This window comes from Cervus elaphus, chromosome 9 (genome assembly GCF_910594005.1).
Source record: "Cervus elaphus chromosome 9, mCerEla1.1, whole genome shotgun sequence".
NCBI lineage: Eukaryota > Metazoa > Chordata > Mammalia > Artiodactyla > Cervidae > Cervus > Cervus elaphus.
The window spans coordinates 34812691-34833118 of NC_057823.1; the positions used below are offsets into that span (position 1 = coordinate 34812691).

The window sequence follows — 20428 nt, forward strand, 5'->3', positions numbered from 1 at the left end:
TGAAAAGAATCTTACTTGTCAACCTCCTAAATAATACTGAAAATAGTATTTAGGTTTTTGCAGTGTATCCATAAGCTTCAAATGTACACATATTTATTATCCTTTAATAGACATCACGTTCTACATAGGAGGAAGTTTAGAGTGTTCCGTTATCCAGCTCCAAAAGGAGTTTCTGATGCACCTGGAATCATTTTATGTATCAAGAACAATTGAGACTATACTCAGCTATTAAGGTGGTAAAAGTGCATCTTGGTTAACAACTTGCCTATAAAGACAATGTGTATGTTCATTCCTCCTTTTATTGGCTTTCATTATACAATAAATATATTACTATACATAATATATACAAGAAGGGAAATTCAGCAAAAAGTTAAGCATATTGTGGGGATAGGGACATTTTATTATGAAATATTGAAAGAAATACTTGAAAGTTTTTATAAAAAATAGTATCTACTTTTTTTTTTCTTCAATGTATTTACCACAATGGCTCATCTGAGCTGAGCCTGGTGAAAGCAATGTCATGTCAAACAACTTGTCTTCTCTCTCCCACTCTCCCTATTCTATCAGAGGATAACCTGATAGAACATACACATAGCCCCCAATGCTTGCTGCATGTGTATGCATACACAAGACAGTTTCTCACACTACTTGAAAAAAATTCCAGTTTGAATTCAGGATCAATAACTTACTTTAAAACTTGTTTTAAAATTACCCCACTTACGGCTTCCCTGGTGGTTCAGTCGTAAAGAATCTGTCTGCCGATGCAGGAGACACAGGTTTAATCCCCAGTCCGACAAGATCCCACATGCTGTGGAGCAACAAAGCCCCTATACCACAAATACTGAGCCTGTGTTATAGAGCTCGGGAGTCACAACTACCGAAGACTGCACACCCCAGAGTCCGTGCTCCTCAACAAGAAAGGCCACCACAATGAGAAGCTCTTGCACCACAACTAAAGTGTAGACCCCACGTGCCACAACTAGAGAAAAGCCCATGCAGCAGTGAAGATCCAGCATGGCCAAAATAAATAAAATTATTTTAAAAACTACCCACTTATTAAAAACCCCTAATCTTGTGCCCAGCAGTCTTATAAAGTGAAAGTTGCTCAGTCATGTCCGGCTCTTTCCAATTCCATGGACTATATTCTCCAGGCGAGAATACCAGAATGGATAGCCCTTCACTTCTCCAGGGGATTCTCCCAACCCAGGGATCGAACCCAGGTCTCCCACATTGCAGGTGGATTCTTTACCAGCTGAGCCACAAGGGAAGCCCAAGTATACTGGAGTGGGTAGCCTATTCCTTCTCCAGGGGATCTTCCAGACCCAGGAATCAAAACTGGAGTTATGTTATTACGGACTCACCCAATTCAACTATGTCAATGGACACCCCAAGTCTATTCACAATGGATTATCCAGACAGGCTCTTCATAGGAGGAATTTTAGACTTTGTTAACTCCATAAATGCTCTAATGCTGCATATAAAATGTTATATATGTGCAAATCTTTTTGACAGAAGATCCACAGCTTTCACAAAACTCTAAGAGGCTGTCAATCTAGTGAGTTGAGAAGTGAAAACCACATAAGTAAGTATTTATTCCTATATTCAAAGAGTAAGGAAATTTCATTTATTAAATCTAGGGCACATGGGATTTGCAGTTTTTCTAGTCATCTGTTCAAAATAGTTCATAAGCAAGTTTCTAAAGAAAGAATTTCTTGAAGACAGCAGCAATAAATCAAATTTTCTTCAAATAAATATCTATCAATGTTTCACGGTGAGGAGCTATTTATTATGTAGAGTTAACTAGACAGACAGTCAGACAGATGTGAGTGCAAAAGATTGTGTGCTGAGTCCAGATGTATGTTAATCCCTTATAGGATACAAGAGAGAAGTGAAAAACCTTTGTTTCATTATGGCAAGAGCTGTCACTAAAATCCTGAGACACTAAGTGTGACTTCTGAGGTCTTTATGAGGACTCCATTCCACCCCAGGGTAGAATTTGTGCTCCAGAGGCAGCGCTGACTGAGAGTCAGTTCAAACTCTTTGAATTAAAGATACATTGTTTTATAATTAATAGAAATTAGAACTATTCTTCCTCTTGTTTGAATAAAAATGCTACTGCTATTTACTTAGTACCTGGACAACTTCATTTGGTTTCTCTGAATGACTGGAAGTCAAAATAAAAGAAGGAAGAAAGCAAAGAAGGAAAGAAGATTAGTACATGTTTTTTTTTAATTATTAAAAGAAACAAAATTAAATACCCTATATAATACAATCATCCTTACTGTTCTATATTTAATCAGCATAAGGCAATTTACCAATAACTAGGTTCATATCAAGTAGAGAAATTTTGGTGTCCTAAATGCCAAAATCGCTTATATTATTACAAATCCTAAATCCACAACTTAAAGACTTTAAAATTCAATAGAGTAAGGAGTTATAGCATCCTACATGTCATATTTTGGTTGAAACAAGGAGAAGAAGGCAAAAGCAAATGAAACATCATCCCTTACCATGTTCTTTTAGAACAACATCTAAAAGATTATGTTCTAGTGAGCAAAAAAGACAGGCAATAGACAAGTTTATGTTTTTCCTCTTTTGAAAATGAAAAATAGAAGCAAATAATACAATATTCAATTTATCACTCAGATTTAACAGAGGCTAACTTTTTACATATGCAATTTATTTTTAAGAAATAAGATGTTAGATATTTTTCAGGATTCCCTTCTCTCTACTTCCAATAGGCCCTACTTCCTTCAACTCAATCCCTTCCCATCAAGTCACAATTCTGAACTTGTGCACATTCTTCCATGAATGCACTTATATCAATACCAATATACGGTAGTGCTTTGTGCAGATATACAATGAAGAGCATAGCTTCATTTATTTTCTAGAGAAAGTATTCTAGCCTTCTGTTTCATTATCATTTATCTATTATCAAAATGTCAGTATTTGTTAAAATTTTCTATCTTAGAAAATGAGTTCTTCCTTGTCTGAATGATTGTTATGGACAAAAGTTAATCCACATAAAATATAGAAAAAAATTAAATAGTGAGCAAAAAGATTTATTAGAATATAACCTTTATGCATCAAACTAAATTTATAAAATTTCAGATTGTGATTATTACATTTAATATTTTAGAGTAATTATATTTCAAGTGTTTCCCAGGGTGTTTTTCTAAAAAATGTTTTGATAAGATAAATCTACACTTATCTCTTTGCATTTGACTTACTCTGTCCTCATTTTGTTTTCATTATTGACTCTATCAAATTTTCAGTAAGTCTTCCTTAACCTACTGATACTCAAATCATTCTCTGTGGAAACTCAATTAAATACTCATATAGATTTTCTCTTTTTCAATTGTAAACTGCCCCATGTCTGCTATAATTTTATTAGTAGCTTTGTTTGTAATTTACACTTAATACCACTTTCATTAACTTTCTAAAAATTTTCAATTTGCAATTAGTTCCCACTGTCTTTTGTGTTCTACATAAAGTATTAATCATACTGGATTATGAAGAAATAAATCAACAAAGACTATTACAGAATATATGACTGAAATTAGATTTACTTTATAATCATCAAACTCATCATTAAATAAGTTCAAAAATGCTATGTTCCCAAATACTAAGATAGCCTAATGCTCCCCTCAAGCCTGACAAATTTCTTCCTGACCATTGGTCCCCTGACCTCCCTTTTCTTAGAACATTTACTCTAGAAATGCTCTGCTACACCTGTAATGGATAGATCTCCTTCAAAAGTCTCTTTGCAGTTTCAAGACTGGGAAAAGTCTTTTGCAAGTACCTGGAAATGATCTCTTTAAAATATAATCATCCAGGAAGCTCTAACAGTCTTTGGGTGATGGTAGGTGCCTAACTTCAAGGAACCCCTTGCTCCAAACTGTAAAACTCTTGCTATCATGAAGATACTAGAAAACACAGCTTACCTTAGGAAAAGAAAGAAAGTTAAGTCATGTCCAACTCTGCAACCCCATGGACTATAGCCTGCCAGGCTCCTCAGTCCATGGAATTCTCCAGGCAAGGATACTGGAGTGGATTGCCATTTCCTTCTCCAGGGGATCTTTCCAACCCAGGGATCGAACCCAGGTCTCCCACACTGCAAGCAGACTCTTTACCATCTGCGCCACCAGGGAAGCCCAGAAGCTTACCTGAGGACAAGGTCAATTAGCAAACTGAAATGACCTGTGTTCTTCACATCCCATTCCAGCTCTTAAAAAAGTCTCCAACCCTCAGTACACTTATGCCCCTTATATGTATACCTATGGCTGATTCATGTTGATGTATAAGAAACCAACACAATATTGTAAAGAAATTGTCCTCCAATTAAAAATAAAATAAAATTAAAAAATCTCCAGTCTTCAATTGAGTTAAGCTCAAACTCTTTTCCCTACTGTAACAGTTTTACAAAGCTTTCCCTGCCTGTTTTACTCATGTGATCCAATTTCTCTCTGCCAATGCTTTTTCTATTTTATTCCCTTGATTGCCAGGACTCATATATATATAATGAATACTCAGTCATCCATAAATTCCTCTGTTTCAGTATTAGACAATTTGGGAGGGTTCCATCGTTTTTACAAAGCCGTTAAGAAATTTTGGAAAGAACAAAGCTTCATTATTAACATATTTGCTGCTTCACTTTAATAGATATGGTGCATTTTTATCACTCAAACCGCAATATTTGATTTTTAAGAGCAAGGGCCCTGCTTTACTTTTTTCTCCATCATGCTTAACACAATACTGACTGCATAAAATGTTTCTAAAAAATGTGGTCCTGTTATGTGATAATGACTATTTGATTCCTAAATTTCTATCCCTGAAAAATAGTTGAAATGTAATCACCAATTATATTAAGTTCAAGGTATTGTGTTTCAGACAACACAGGTGCATAAGAAGTGGGGGAAAAAAAAAAACCTACATACCCAATTGTAGAGAATTGGTTTAATAAATTATAACAACACATATTTAGTGGGATAATCTGTAATATATATGTCAATATATTTGATTGGAGAAATGGTTAATACAGACTTGGGGTAGGAAATACACAAGGTGAGAATGTGTTATCTTATTACTACTGAAAATGGAAGTCACCAATGAATTTGCATCTAGTCCAAACAGCATACAACCCAGCTGAAGGGGCCAAAGATGGAACACTTGAGTAGCCAAATAAAAATTACTTAATTAATGCAAATAATCCAACACACTAGGACTAAAACAAACTTTTTAGTTCACAGAGATTTTTCTAAAGAGACAAGGAAAGACAGAAATCCAAAAATCCAACTAATTTTATACAGAGTAAATAGCACCAACACCTTATTCTTAAAATTGACATGCAAAAGAAAATCATTAAGCATTTATCCTAACTTTCTTGCATAAATTATTCAGTGACCAAATAAACTTAGTTTATAAATGAAAATAATTATTTACAGACAAATCCCAATCAATACATATGCAATGATGAAATTTTTAAAATTATAATTTTTTAACCACTAATGAGATAATTGATTCAGGCAATGTTTATCGACAGATTATGCTAGTACATTATACCAACAGATCAAATGTTAGTTGGGATCAAGATACCACCAATTGAACCCAATGATGATTCTCAACCTCTCTGTTATAACAAGCAGATATCGCACACTGGATGACTACACACAATATGAGTTTAAGACACCACCACCAAAGTATTTTGCCACAAAGAAATGTCTAACCTAAATGCAGTTAAGACTGTAGCTGAATTATATTACAATAAATACAAAGGACCATTTTCTTTACTGAATCAATGGCATTAAAAAAAACTGACAGCAGAAATTGTTCTAAGTATATTTGAGAGACATAACAGTAAAATATTATATATGGTCCTTTTAAAGATTAATCCAAAATTTAAAAGATAATTTGATAGGTGTGATAGTTGTACTGTGCTTATATGAGAAAATGACCCTATATTTTAGAAGTATATACTTTATATATAATACAGATACTAAAGTATATATTAAGATTATACAACGTCTACATTGGCTTCAAAAATATCTCAGCAACAACTGAAAAAGTGAGGGATTCATACCATGACCTCTAAAAGGTAAATTCCTCAGCATCATATGTTGATAAACAATAAACTGAGATTTAAATCCATATTTGTCTGGTTTTGAATCAAACTGTTCTTTGAAATGCTATGCTGGCACTACTCTTTTTACCCAAGGCATAGCACAAACAGGCTTATGTACACACAGAACACAGAGTCCAAGTAAGAAAAAAAGAGTTAAAGTCACTTGTTCCAGCTGTTTGTTGATCTGGAAAACTGAGTCGCTTCCATTTAAACTACATTTGCAGTACAGGTCTCAACAAGCCTTTTAAAAATTGCCACCAATTGAGAAACATTATTTAAAGGAGATTGCCAAATTGGCTCCTTTTTATTCTACAGCAATTATATTCATGGGATGATACATAGTTCCTCCAATCCTGCTTTATCTCTGTAGCTGCGTTCTACACAGTTATAGATAACTTAGAGAAATGGACAGCAAAAACCCTCGGCTCCCCACAAGGCATCACACCTGGCTCTCCAAAAGTCCTTTGGAACACAGAGCATCTAGGTCATATTTCATTTGTCATCATGTTGCTCAAAAGAAAAAAATGGCGCCCAGTCCATTTTACATAATCATAAGAGAAAGGATGGATACTGCATGAAAAAGAAATGCTAATTATAAAAAGAAAGCAGGTTGTTTCTATTAATTTCAATGAAGCTGACCACTCTGCCTCACAAAAGCAGCTCCTACACCAGATTTCCATGACACAGTCCTTCCACATATCAGTATCCTTTAAAAACTGAGTCTATCAAAATAAAGGCAAGCACCAAGCTCTATCCATGAAAAACTAAAATTTAATAAGCAAATGAAAAAATGAATACAAGTTATGTATTCTGAAGATCTATTACAGAATTTCTATGATGTGTTCTTGGTCTTTTAAAATATAGTAAGTTCACACCACTTGAAATCCAAATTTTCAATGAGCCTGGTATCTTTCACACTGATTGTACCACAAAAAGTGACATTTCGTTAGCAAAGAGCACATTTAGCACACACAACAAATTTCTAACCTATTAGTCTCTAAGCTCTAATTTTTATTTTTTGGCATTGATAGGTAGAATAGGAAAAAGGAGTCCAGAATGGCAGTGGCTAAAAGACAAAGAGGGGAAAAGCCCGCAAAAATAGAACTAAGGGAGGTTCAAGTAGGACCTCAGGTAAAACAAACAGCCTCCTGGCTAGCCCAGTTTACATAGGGCAGGCTCATGGGGAAGAGAAAAAAAACATAAAGAGAGGAGCCAAAATTGAGCTGGGGGCCTCTCTTCTCTTCGTGTCTTTTGGGTTGGCATGCCCTCACGCCTAGAGGATGTTTTTTCCTTTACTTTCTAAATAAAACTAAGCTGTAATACAGAGTCATAACATTGGTCCCTCCGAGGGCTGTCATACTAGTCCTTCTGAGGGCTGTAACGCTGGTCTGTCTGTCGCTTCCAATTTTGGTTGCAATGAGACAGAACCGAGAAAATTACAAACTCCTGCGACAGCATCACAACATATCCTGAATCCATTCAACTCCTTTGCAACCGTCCTATCATAATTCCAGTCTCACCATTTTTCACTAGAGTTGTCCAAGTAAATCCCTAATCTATCTACCTGCTTCCAGTCTTACTCTCCCTCAAATCACCTTCCAAAGTAAGATAAGAGTGGTTTTCCAAAAAGCAAAACTGTTCATAAACTTCTCATTAACCACCAGATATGATGCAAGTGATTTATCATGACATCTATGGTCCTTTACGATTTTAGCTTTGCCAACTTTTCAACTTCACATTCTACTCCTCAGCCTGTACTCTGCACTAAAATTATCCAAAATCCCTTCTATTTTCCTGAAAAAACTAGGTAGTCTAAAACCTCATAAACTGACTCCTTTCTGCTCACTTTTGCAGCTTCTCCCTACCCACAGACATAAACACTGATCTGTTTCCACTGAGCAGTGCCCAGTGGGACTCTCTCCAGATACTATTAAATACATTCTGTTTGTTCCCCCAGTTCATCTGTTAATAAATCCTCTTTGATTCTCATCCTCCTTTTGCTTCTCTACCCTCTTTCTCCAAACCAGAACCTGCCTTGCTCCCCAGTTCTGTCCAAGTTACAGCATCATTTAGGTAAAAGAGAGAGCAAGATTCCCCAAAGAAAACTTTTATTGACAGTTTCAAGAACTCCCACCCCTTTCCACCATCGTCATAAGCTACAGAAACTCAAAGTTTCAAATTAGGTATCATCTTCTTTGAGAAGTCTTCCTTAATATTGCCCATGGAGCAAAACCTCGATTCTCTCTGCTTCCAAAGCATGGCTTTTATACTTTTATAATTTAGGTATGTGTTTTCTTGTCTGTTTTTGCTAGACTGCAAACACCAAGGGCAAAAGCTCTCTTTTATGTTTGATGCCCAGGCAGGGAGTGAAATAAAAGTGGTGCTTTCCAAGTATTTCTGGGATTAACTTGAAAAAAAATTACGATCACCTTTTACTCACCTTTCTCCTTCTTATTCTCTCCACCTCAAATCCGGTGCTACGAGTGACTTTGGTTCCAACGTGAAGAACTATATTTAAATGAAAAATGAAAAAATATATATTCAAGAAACCTCTCTGGACTTTGAGAGGAAGTCAAAGATGGGTCAATATTTGTCTTATAAATGACATTAAAGATATTACTTCAGTAAGTTCTATCATTATAAAAATACATTACTATATACAAAGTTTCCCATTCTGACTCATATGACAGAAGCTCTCTAAAACATGGGTATTAACAATATGCAAATATACAAAGCATTACCTGTAATGACACACAGCTAACTAGCCTTGGGTGATGAAGCCTTAGAGTATTTTCACAAAGGATGGTGGTTGTTGTTGCATGCACAAACCTTACCTCCTTAAAATATATACACTGGTAATGTGAGAAACTAATATTTACACAGTTGTCAGTTTTTAAATTGCTAGACTCCAGCTGAAGAATGTTTTTCATCTGTGGCCTCTGTATATTAGAGCCTGATTCTTTACCAAAAGGAAAACAGTTAGGAAAGAAACACATTATAGCAGCACATACTATGGAAACTGAAAGTGTTAAAGGCCTATTAATAATATCTTTTCCACTTTGTTTCTAGTCAGTCTATATTCCAAGCAGAGCAACGTAAAACTTATTAACATGCTGTCAAAAAAGGGTTTAACTTTGAATTCAAACACTGGTTTGAAATTTTGTACAATTAAAAAGACTTAAATTTCCAAAAGCCAAGCTAATAGGCTAAAATGTTCAAATTTCCTTAGGTTAAATGACCTCTCCTTTTTATTCACTGATGTGCTTTTTCCATTCTAAGCAAAACTGTTATCTACTTCTTGAACTCTTGGGAAATGGGAGCTGTATACACTCAAATTGACAATAATGGGTTTTGATCTCCTGACGAAACAGGCCAACTGAAAATGTGCTCTGGAAGCAAAATGCTCCCACATGTGAGGATCACCTATACTGGGGTTAGAGAGGTAGACTGGACCCAGACAAATGGAAGCATTTCTTTTCACTATATATTCCCAATTTTCTTCCGCTCTGATAAACCTGCTCATGCTATTATTTCTACTAGTTCCACTTCTGTGATTTCTGGGTTCTTAAGTCTCATCAGTTCTACAAAAAGCATCACAAATGACACATTAATGGGTATGCCACTTCAACACCCTAGAGTACAAACGCTTCACACCTTTCACAGGATTTGTATCTAAATTTAGCAAATATGATCAAAGTGCTCATAGTGAAAATTATACTTAAAGTACCTCAGGAGAGCTCTGCTTTCAGATTATCTTTCAAAAATCTTCTCTCACTCAGAAAGACTGCTACTCTTGAGCTGAACAAGAGTAAAGGGGTTCCTAGAACCCTGTCCCAATATATGAGTCACTAGTCACATGAGATTACTCAGCATTCAAAATGAGGCAAGTGCCACAGGCTGAAATGAAAATGTTCTTGAATATGTTTGACTCAATAAATTATTAAAATTAATTGTACCACCTCCAGTATCTGACCCAGGATATAAGGAGCCTAGAAATCACCAATCAGTGCCAGTAACAGGTAAAAATCTGAAATACTAAAATATCAATAATTCTTCTTAGACTTGTCAGAGATGTGAGGTCACAGAACAAACCACTAGCCCCCAGTTTGGAGATAAAAACAACAAATACAAAGAATCCTAACCTACTTGAAGGGAAACCCCTGAGCAGTAACCTTTGCAGGAATCAGCACCAGGTAGGAAAATGCTGGATGATCAGCATGGATAAGACAGTTAAAAGCTTCAGGAGGACCAGTCATGGGGAGATGCCCCCAGTTTTGTGAGTTTGACCTTCAGGACTCGACCAAGTTCTCACAGTGAATGTCTGAGAAAAATTCAACAAAATTTGCAAGGTATACTAAAAGGTGAAAACAGAATTTGAAGAGACTGAAAAAGCATGTGAATCAGAGTCAAGTAAGGTAGGAATGCTGGAATTAACAAACCAGAAATGTTAAAGATGTATTATCAATGCATTCAGCATTTTAGTGGGAAAACTAGTTAATATTCTAGATATATGATGTAACCAGAGAGATGAGAATTCTAAGAATCAGAAATGTTGGAGATCAAAAACACAGTAGCCATGAAGGATACTTTTGAGGTGCTCAGTAATAGGTTGGACATGACTAAGGAGAGCATCTCTGAACTTCTGGATATAACAATAGAAACTTCCAAAACTGTAAAGCACATTAATCACAGGTTTTTTTTTTTTTTTAATATACATTCCTGATTTAGAATAGCTATTGTCAAAAAGCACAAGAGATAAAAAATGATGGAAAGGATGTGGAGAAAAGGGAGTCCTTGTGTACTATTAGTGAGAATGTAAACTGGTATAGCCAGTATGGAACACATTAAAGAGGTTTCCAAACAAATTAAAAACAGAATTACTATATGGGTCCAGCAATCCTATTTCTGGATCAAAAGGAAATGAAACCACTATCTCAAAGAGATAGCAAACTCCCAAACACCTCCATGTTTGTCGCAGTTTTATTCAAAATAGTCAAAACATGGCTATCAAGTTAGAAATGGATAGAATGATACATATACACCAAATATTATTCAGGTATAAAAAAGGAAATTCTGCCATTTGCAATAACATGAATGGAACTTTAGGACATTATTCTAGGTGAAAGAAGTCAGACAAAAATAAGTACTGTATAATATCATTTATATGTGGAATCCAAAACTGTCAAGTCCATAGAAACAAGGAGTAGTTTGATGGTTACCAGAGGCTAGAAGATAGGGGAAATGTGGAGATTTTGGTCAAAAGGTACAAATTTCCAATTATAAGATGAATAAGTTCTGAGAGATCTAACACACAGCATGGTGACTACAGTTAAAAAATATTTTATTATATATTTGAAAGTTGCCAAGAAAGTAGATCTTAAATTTTCTCCCCCAACACAAGCAAAAGATAATTATGGGAGGTGAGGAAGGTTAATTAGCCTCATTTTGGTAACTATTTCACAATATATGCTTGTATCAAACCATCACATTGTATACCTCAAACTTATAAGATAGTATATGTTGACTATATCTCAAAGCTGGGGAAGATGTTATATTTAATATCTAAAAATTAAAATGTATGTTCAAGATTTAGTATACTGACAACAGAAATCCCAGCAAGAATGTGGAGGAATAAACCTCTCATTACTGTTAGTGGGAATGCAAAATTGTACAATCTCTTTGGAAGACAGAGTGTCAACATCTCTTATTAAAACTGGATTATCTTACAACAAAACAATAATTTTTGTGCAATTCATTGGAGGAAAGAAATTTTGTCACTCTGTTCTAGATGTCTAGAAGTAACCTGCTTGAAAGCAGAACAGTTCTAGGTGTAAATATATATCCATATGATATGTTAGTAGGTTGATTCCCTGGTAGCTCAGACAGTAAAGAATCTGCCTGCAGTGCAGGAGACCTGGGTTCAATCCCTGGGTCGAGAAGATGCCCTGGAGAAAGGCATGGCAACCCACTCCAGTATTCTTGCCTGGAGAATCCCATGGACAGAGGAGCCGGTGGGCTACAGCCATGGGGTCACAAAGAGTCAGACATGACTGAATGACCAACACTTAACTTTCACTTCAGTGGGTTGATAAATACTCATTAAAATAATATTTGCTTATTTTAAATTTCACTGTATAAGTTGATTGTAATTCACTGCATCTGATAATGGTGGAGTAACTTGAAGTAAACACACTTATCAAAAACAAGTGGAAAACAGCAACCAAAGGAACTACGATTTGAGCAGGTTAGAATTCTGGAAAGAACAAAAGCTCACTGAAGCGAGCTTGGCATAGAAGTGAACTATACTTTTTTATATCCCTCAGGCATGTGCTGATTCCTAAGTTGCATATAGCAGAGAGGCTATAAAACCAAGAAGGAAGCAACAACTAAAAGGATTATAATATGAGGTCAGCTTTCAGCAGCCTCATGGAGTTGGAGAACCAAAAGTTAAGAACTCAGGGCTACTAATCAACCAGAAATTCTGAGCCAATTTATTTCAGAAAAAAAGAAAGTATACTAAGATAAACAGAAAGCATTGTGTTGCTAAGGCATTCACTTATTTATAAGCAGCTCTGTGGTCAAGAGATTAAGAAGGTAAGGAGAATGCTGGCTAAGAAGAACACTTTGGGAAGTTTCATGGAGCGGGGTTAACACAAATTACCAATTAGAGTTGGCCAAGAGAGAGTGACTTTGGCATACACCTTAAATTTCAACATAAGACTCTGGAAGTGCTACAGCTTACGAATAAGGGAAGATCTGAACACGGACTTACCCCAACAAAAGACTTGATCCTAATTGCACAAATTCAATCTCAAACTGAATTATAGTAATTTACTCCTACTCTATCTACATGTCAGGCTTTCCTGGTGGCTCAGTGGTAAAGAATCTGCCTACAGTGCAGGAGACCCAGGTTAGATCCCTGGGTCAGGGAAATCCCCTGGAGAAGGGAATGGCAACCCACTCCAGTATTCCTGCCTGGAGAATCCCATGGACAGAGGAGCCTGGTGGGCTACAGTTCATGGAGTCACAAAGAGTCAGCCAGAACTGAGCACTAACACACACAACCTACATGTCAGAAAGCAACTGGAATTCCTTTCTGGTAAGGAATAATGCTGTCCAGTGTTTCTAACAATCTGTGCAAACTTTCATAGGCAATGTTTAATATTCAATCAAAGATTGTGCTGTACTTAGTCGTTCAGTCATGTCTGACTCTTTGTGACCCCATGTAATGTAGCTCGCCAGGCTCCTCTGTCCATGGGGATTCTCCAGGCAGGAATACTGGAGTGGGTTGCCATGCCTTCATCCAGGGGATCTTCCCAACCCAGGGATCAAACCCAGGTCTCCTGCATTGCAGGCAGATTCTTTACCATCTGAGCCACCAGGGAAGCCCAATAAAACATTACCGATTATATAAAACAAAGAATCAAATGAATGAAAACACCGAGGGGAAAAAATTTCAAAGATTCCAAAGGTGATCTAGGTATTAAACCTCTTACACATGAATTTTAAAATAAGAGTGACTAATATATTTTAAAAGATTAGAAGGCTGAAATTTAATACACAAACTATGTCTGCTTTAAATAAGAACTACATGGAATTTTTTTTAAATAAAATATTATACTTAAATATATTGAAAAAATTGCTAATAGGAGATTAAGTACAACAGAAGAGAGTTGACAGAGTAGACAGATAAATAATAAATATTCAGACGGATGCATGGAGAGTGTTGAAGGACAGAAAATATATGATATAGCTAATATGGGCTAATCAAAATGACCAGTTGACTAATAAGAAAGAAGTTGGGGGTGGGTGAAGAAAAAAGAAATAGAGGTATAGGTACAAAAAAGTTTTAAGTAATAAGATATTTAAGTCACAGATGTAAAACTCTCAAGAAACAAGAAGGCTTTCTTCTCTCTCATTATTATTTGAAATATAGCATTCAGTTGGTTATATCTTTCTGTTTCTTCTTTGCTTTTTGCTTCTGTTCTCTTCTCAGCTATTTGTAAGTCCTCCTTAGACAACCATTTTGCCTTCTTGCATTTCTTTTTCTTTGGAATGGTTTTGGTCATTGCCTTCTGCACAGTGTTATGAACCTCCATCCATAGTCCTTCAGACACTCTGTCAAATTAATCTCTTGCATCTATTTGCTACTTCCAGTAGAAACAAATCAGGCTAAATACAAAGAAAGAAACACCTAGGCACAACACAGTAAAACTTCTGAAATCCAAATACCAAGAGAGAATTTTAAAAATGACAAGAAAAAACCTTATGTCCTACTGTCAAAGGAGCAACAAATAAGACTGACAAATAAGATTTCTGTTTTTCAACAGAAACAATGGAAGCCAGTGACAATTAAAAGACATTTTTTGTTGAAAAGAAAATAACTGTCAGCTTAGAAATATATATTTAGCAATATTAAATGGTGAAATAAAAACATTTTCAGGTAAAAAAAGAATTAGAATTACCATTAACAGACTAAAACTAAAAGAAATACTTAAAAGAGATTTTTAAGCAGAAAGAACCTATTTCAGCTAAAAACAAAAAAAGGTGCAGAAAGTAATGAACAGTATACAAAGCACACCCTTGTCTAAAATGATGAAGGTAATGGTGATGATATTGGTTTGGGAGTTTAAAGTGTAGAATTATAGTTCATGTCAAGAATAATACAAAAGAATAGTGGCTACAAGGAGACAAAATGGTATTCTGTATAATAAGTGGTAAAAGTACAAATTTGTCTTAGATTCTATTAAACCAACATTTCAAACTGTAATCTCCTGGGTAATCATTAAAGATGAGTTTTTTTGTTTTTTTTTTTACAAAATTAAAAGGCTAATAAAGGACAAAAATGAAATGATTAAAAACAACTTAAACTCTGTATTGGCCCAAAGGTAACGAAAAAACAAAAAACAGCATTAAGGAATTCAAGGGGAAATTTTAGATGGTAGATGTAACCCAAATATAAGAGCACTTTATTCACTCAAGACCAAAGATTCCCAATTATTTGGCAGTCAGTCCCTGCTAAAGCTGAACATAAGGATATTCTATGAACTAGCAATTATTCTCATAGTCATAGTCACATATATCCCACAGAAACGTACATGCACCTTTGTCAAAAGACACACAAAGAAGCTTTATTATTTGCAATAATAATAGCATTATTTGCAATAGCTGAAAAATAGAAACAATCCAAATATTCATCAACAATGAAATAAACTATGTGTAAAAATCTATTAAATTAATTACTCTGCTGCAGATAAAATGAACAAACTACTGCTAGAGGAATCACATAGCAAAATTTCATAAATAAAATGTTAACTTAAACAATCCAGACACAAAAGAGTACATAATGTACAACACCACCTGCTTCGAAAAAATTCAAAACAAAGATGTTTAAAATCAGGATAATGGTTAATTTGAAGAGGATGGAACAGGACTAATGGGGAAAGGTAGCAAGAAGTTTCTGGTGTGCTGGTAATGCTCTTTGTTGATTTGGATGGTGATCATGTGGGATCTCTTTATGAAAATATAAATGACTTATAATCTTTTCTGAATGACATTATACTTGAATATATGAATTCATCTTTCAATGTAAATAGGTCATGAAAGGCTCTCAATGTAAAGCAAATTTCAATATGTGGAATTTTAGAAATTAAGCAAAATGAACTTAAAAGTTTTAGCCAGGTTGTAAACTTCCTTTTTCCTAAAATAGCATTGTCTTGCATGTTATCAAAACAAACAAAATTACTCAGGTCTAGATTTCCAATACTGATGTTAGAATTTCTAACAAAACGGTTGTGTATCTTTTTTTTTAAATCTATTTCTTTAGCAACTATTCATTATGTTTTCTGTGGGAAACTTCAGGGGCTTCACAGAAAACAAATGTGTAAACAGCATAATAACACTCCATGTTATATGAAATAAAGTGAAGAAATTAAAAATTTCAATTTTGGTTCAATTGAAGATTTTAAATTATGATATTTTTTAAATTGAAGAAAGTAGGGAAAACCACTAGACCATTCAGGTATGACTTAAATCAAATCCCTTATGACTATAGAGTGGAAGTGACAAATAGATTCAGGGATTAAATCTGATAGACAGAGTGCCTGAAGAACTATGGACGGAGATTTGTGACATTGTACAGGAGGCAGGGATCAAGACCATCCCCAAGAAAAAGAAATGCAAAAAGGCAAAATGGTTGTCTGAGGAGGCCTTAAAAAGGCCTTCTCTTCTAGCTGTGAATAGAAGAAAAGCGAAAGGCACAGGAGAAAAGGAAAGATATTCCCATTTGAATGCAGAGTTTCAAAGAATAGCAAGCAGGGATAAGAAAGCCTTCCTCAGTGATCAGTGCAAAGAAATAGAGGAAAACAACAGAATTGGAAAGACTAGAGATCTCTTCAAGATAATTATCGATACCAAGGAAACATTTCATGCAAAGATGGGCTCAATAAAGGACGGAAATGGTACGGAACTAACAGAAGCAGAAGATATTAAGAAGAGGTGGCAAGAATACACAAAAAAACTGTACAAAAAGATCTTCATGACCCAGATAACCATGATAGTGTGATCACTCACCTAGAGCCAGACATCTTGGAATGTGAAGTCAAATGGACCTTAGGAAGCATCACTATGAACAAAGCTAGTGGAGGTGATGGAATTCCAGTTGAGCTATTTCAAATCCTGAAAGATGATGCTGTGAAAGTGCTGTACTCAATATGCCAGCAACTTCGTAAAACTCAGCAGTGGCCACATGACTGGAAAAGGTCAGTTTTCATTCCAATCCCAAAGAAGGGTAATGCCAAAGAATGCTCAAACTACTGCAAAATTTCACTCATCTCACATGCTAGCAAAGTAATGCTCAAAACTTTCCAAACTGGGCTTCAACAGTACGTGAACGTGACCTTCCAGATGTTCAAGCTGGATTTAGAAAAGGCAGAGGAACCAGAGATTAAATTGCCAACATCTGTTGGATCATCAAAAGGCAAGAGAGTTCCAGAAAAACACCTACTTCTGCTTTACTAATTACACCAAAGCCTTTGACTCTGAAGATCACAACAAACTGTGGGAAATTCTTCAAGACGTGGGAATACCAGACCAATACCTGCCTCCTAAGAAATCTGTATGCAGGTCAAGAAGCAACAGTTAGAACCAGACATTGAACAACAGACTGGTTCCAAATAGGGAAAGAAGCACATCAAGGTTGTATGTTGTTACCCTGCTTATTTAACATATGCAGAGTATATCATGTGAAACACCCACCTGGATGAAGCACAGGCTGGAATAAAGATTGCCAGGAGAAATATAAATAATCTCAGATATGCAGATAATACCACCCTTATGGCAGAAAGTGAAGAGAAACTAAAGAGCCTCTTGATGAAAGTGAAAGAGGAGAGTGAAAAAGTTGGCTTAAAACTCAACATTCAAAAAACTAAGATCATGGCATCCAGTCCCATCACTCCAAGGCAAATAGATGGAGAAACAATGGAAACAGTGAGAAACTTTGTTTTGGGCTCCAAAATCACTGCAGATGGTGACTGCAGCCATGAAATTAAAAGATGCTTGCTCCTTGGAAGAAAAGCTATGACCAACCTAGACGGCATATTACAAAGCAGAGATATTACTTTGCCGACAAAGGTCCATCCAGTCAAAGCTATGGTATTTCTAGAACTCATGTACAGATGTAAGAGTTGGACTATAAGGAGATCTATTGCCAATGAATTGATGGTTTTGAACTGTGATGTTGGAGAAGACTCTTGGGAGTCCCTTGGACTGCAAGGAGATCAAACCAGTCCATCCTAAAGGAAATCAGTCCTGAATATTCACTGTAAGGACTGATGCTAAAGCTGAAACTCCAATACTTTGGAAACCTGATGTGAAGAACTGACTCATTGGAAAAGACCCTGGTGTTGGGAAAGATTGAATGCAGGAGGAGAAGGGGACAACAGAGGATGAGATGGTTGGATGGGATCACCGACTCGATGGACAAGAGTTTGAGTAACCTCCAGGGGTTGGTGATGGAATGGGATGCCTGCCGTGCTGCAGTCCATGGGGTTGCAAAGTGTTGGACATGACTGAGCAACTGAACTAAACTGGACTTATACGAAATGGACATAAGAGGAAAATGTGCTTCCAGGTTTTCTGTTCTGGTCTTTTCTGATGCTCTATCAAGCATTTCTTCCAAGGATGATACATCTTATCCATTTAGGAAATTATATTCAAACTAGTTAGCAAATTTTATGTTAGTTGTTATTGAGTTACAAAATTACTTTTGGAGGTATAAAAATATTGTAAAATTCAAAATTATTTTTCTGTTTTTTAAATTAATTTATTGAAATAAATCTATTATGTCTATTATGTCTTCCTGCTAATAACATTTGAGAAGGAGAAATAAAACAGAAAACATATGGTGAAGAATTCACATGTCAAGAAAAGAATCCAGAACATTCTTCATGAACTGCTTAGCCAGACTTCATCTCAGACTTCACGGGCAGTACACATTTAAGACTAACACCTGGATGACTATTTAATAGCAGCCTGCAGGGTCTCCTGAGATGGGATGGAAGAAGTCAGGTTGCATTTCCACTGCACCATCTTTCACAGCATATGTTAAGTCCAAAATATCCTAGGGAAACATTAAGCCATTTGTTCTACAATTGGAAAAGGGAAAAGGTGTATGCTCCATCTCATAACAATACCCTCTCCAAAGCTCAAGGTCAACTTATAACCCTTGCTAAGTATTGAAGTACACCCACATCAGCTTTCAAATCCCCTAAATCACATTATGTGTCTCTTTATAGAGTGGGAAAAGCACTACAGGTCTCTGGAAGAGAAAATGTGCTAGATTGAGACTTGAAATCTATCTGAAAATGATTTGAAACTCTTAGCAAATGATTCCTGAAGTGAAATGAAATCTGGAAATGCGTATTTATGAAAATTTGAGGATTCATTTAGAAAAGAGACTCTGTTATACTAAGAAAAGCACATGCCCTCACATCCTACACTATACTCTGCAATAGGTTTTATATTTCATATCTGAACTTACTACCTTATTTTCAATAAGTCAATTGAACAACATTGGTTGAGGGCCAGTCTTCTGGATGTTGCTATCAATTAAGGAGCTGACAAAATTTGTGGATGTTATAAAATAATAAAGGCATTAAAGCACTCTAATATCATAGTAAATATAGAACTTCATTACAAGGAAATCTTTGTTTAGGTAAATTATAGGCAGGATAAAGAGTATACCCAAAGGTCAAAACATAAAAATGTATCTGTAGTATTTGGGAGATAGTGATGCAAAAGCCTCTTGGAATTGAAAGCTATATGTTTCAGAACTAAGTTATAAAGTATAATGAAGCATTTGAGTGCAACGTATGGCAAACCTTGAATGTCAGAATAAGCATTATGAACTGACTCTGCACTCATTTCTTTGGACGAGGTTGGCTTCAAAGTGTTAAACAGGCTAAAAAGAGATGAAAGAAGCCAAAAAATTGATGAGCCAGCTGGAACATTTGTTGAGTTGATTCAGGCGTGTGGTCTAGAATACTATTAATAAGAATGAAGAAAAAGAAACCTGTGGAAACTTTAAGACAAACTGCTTAGCAGCTGAAAGGAAAGACAGGGATCACAGCCAAATTTACTAACCAGGCATAATATAGTCTTCATTTGTGCTCAATATTATGAATATAGTTAATAATACCACAAAGGTGATTTTTAATAGTAATGACTAACTAAAAGCACTAAACTGAAAAGACAAGTTGTTCATGTTCATGTCTCTATGCATGGGCATTTCAGATTACACAGATCAACAGGAAACCTTAAGGTGGACAGGAAAGCAGAGAAAAGCTTAATGTCTTAATTTCAGTTCTTTCACTAAGATAAATGATTTTTAAAGGCACATACTGAAATTTTAGAATGTTCTGATGACAAAACAATAACAAACAATAATGAATAATATTTATGCTGTCCTTACCATGTACCAATAACTATGTTAAGCATTTGAATAAATAATTTCATATATTCCTCAAAAAAATCGCTTTGGGGTAATATCTATACTTAACTTCATATTATAGGAAACAAAAGGGATGCTCAGAGAGTCAAGAAAACTGCCATGGTCATAGAATTGCTAAGCAGGAAAACCTGAAGAGATAGACAGAGGTCTATCTGTTGACAAACTCTGCCCTTAAATATAGGCATTGTCCTAAAGCAATCTTTTGTCAACCTTTTACAGCACTCTTTGTATTGTGTTGTACTATGCTAAATCGCTTCAGTCATGCCTGACTCTTTGAAACATCCTGGACTGTACCTACC

At 35.6% G+C, this 20428-nt stretch overlaps 1 protein-coding gene across 2 annotated transcripts in view; it reads right to left on the bottom strand.

Moving 5' to 3' along the window:
* The window catches only part of LOC122699862 (protein FAM170A-like), a 309029-nt gene that overhangs the window by 222541 nt on the left and 66060 nt on the right, over positions 1-20428 (bottom strand). For both annotated transcript variants that reach the window (XM_043912283.1, XM_043912284.1), the window contains exon 2: positions 8562-8629. The gene's annotated coding sequence lies outside the window, so the exon portion shown is untranslated. The remainder of the gene's footprint in view (positions 1-8561; positions 8630-20428) is intronic.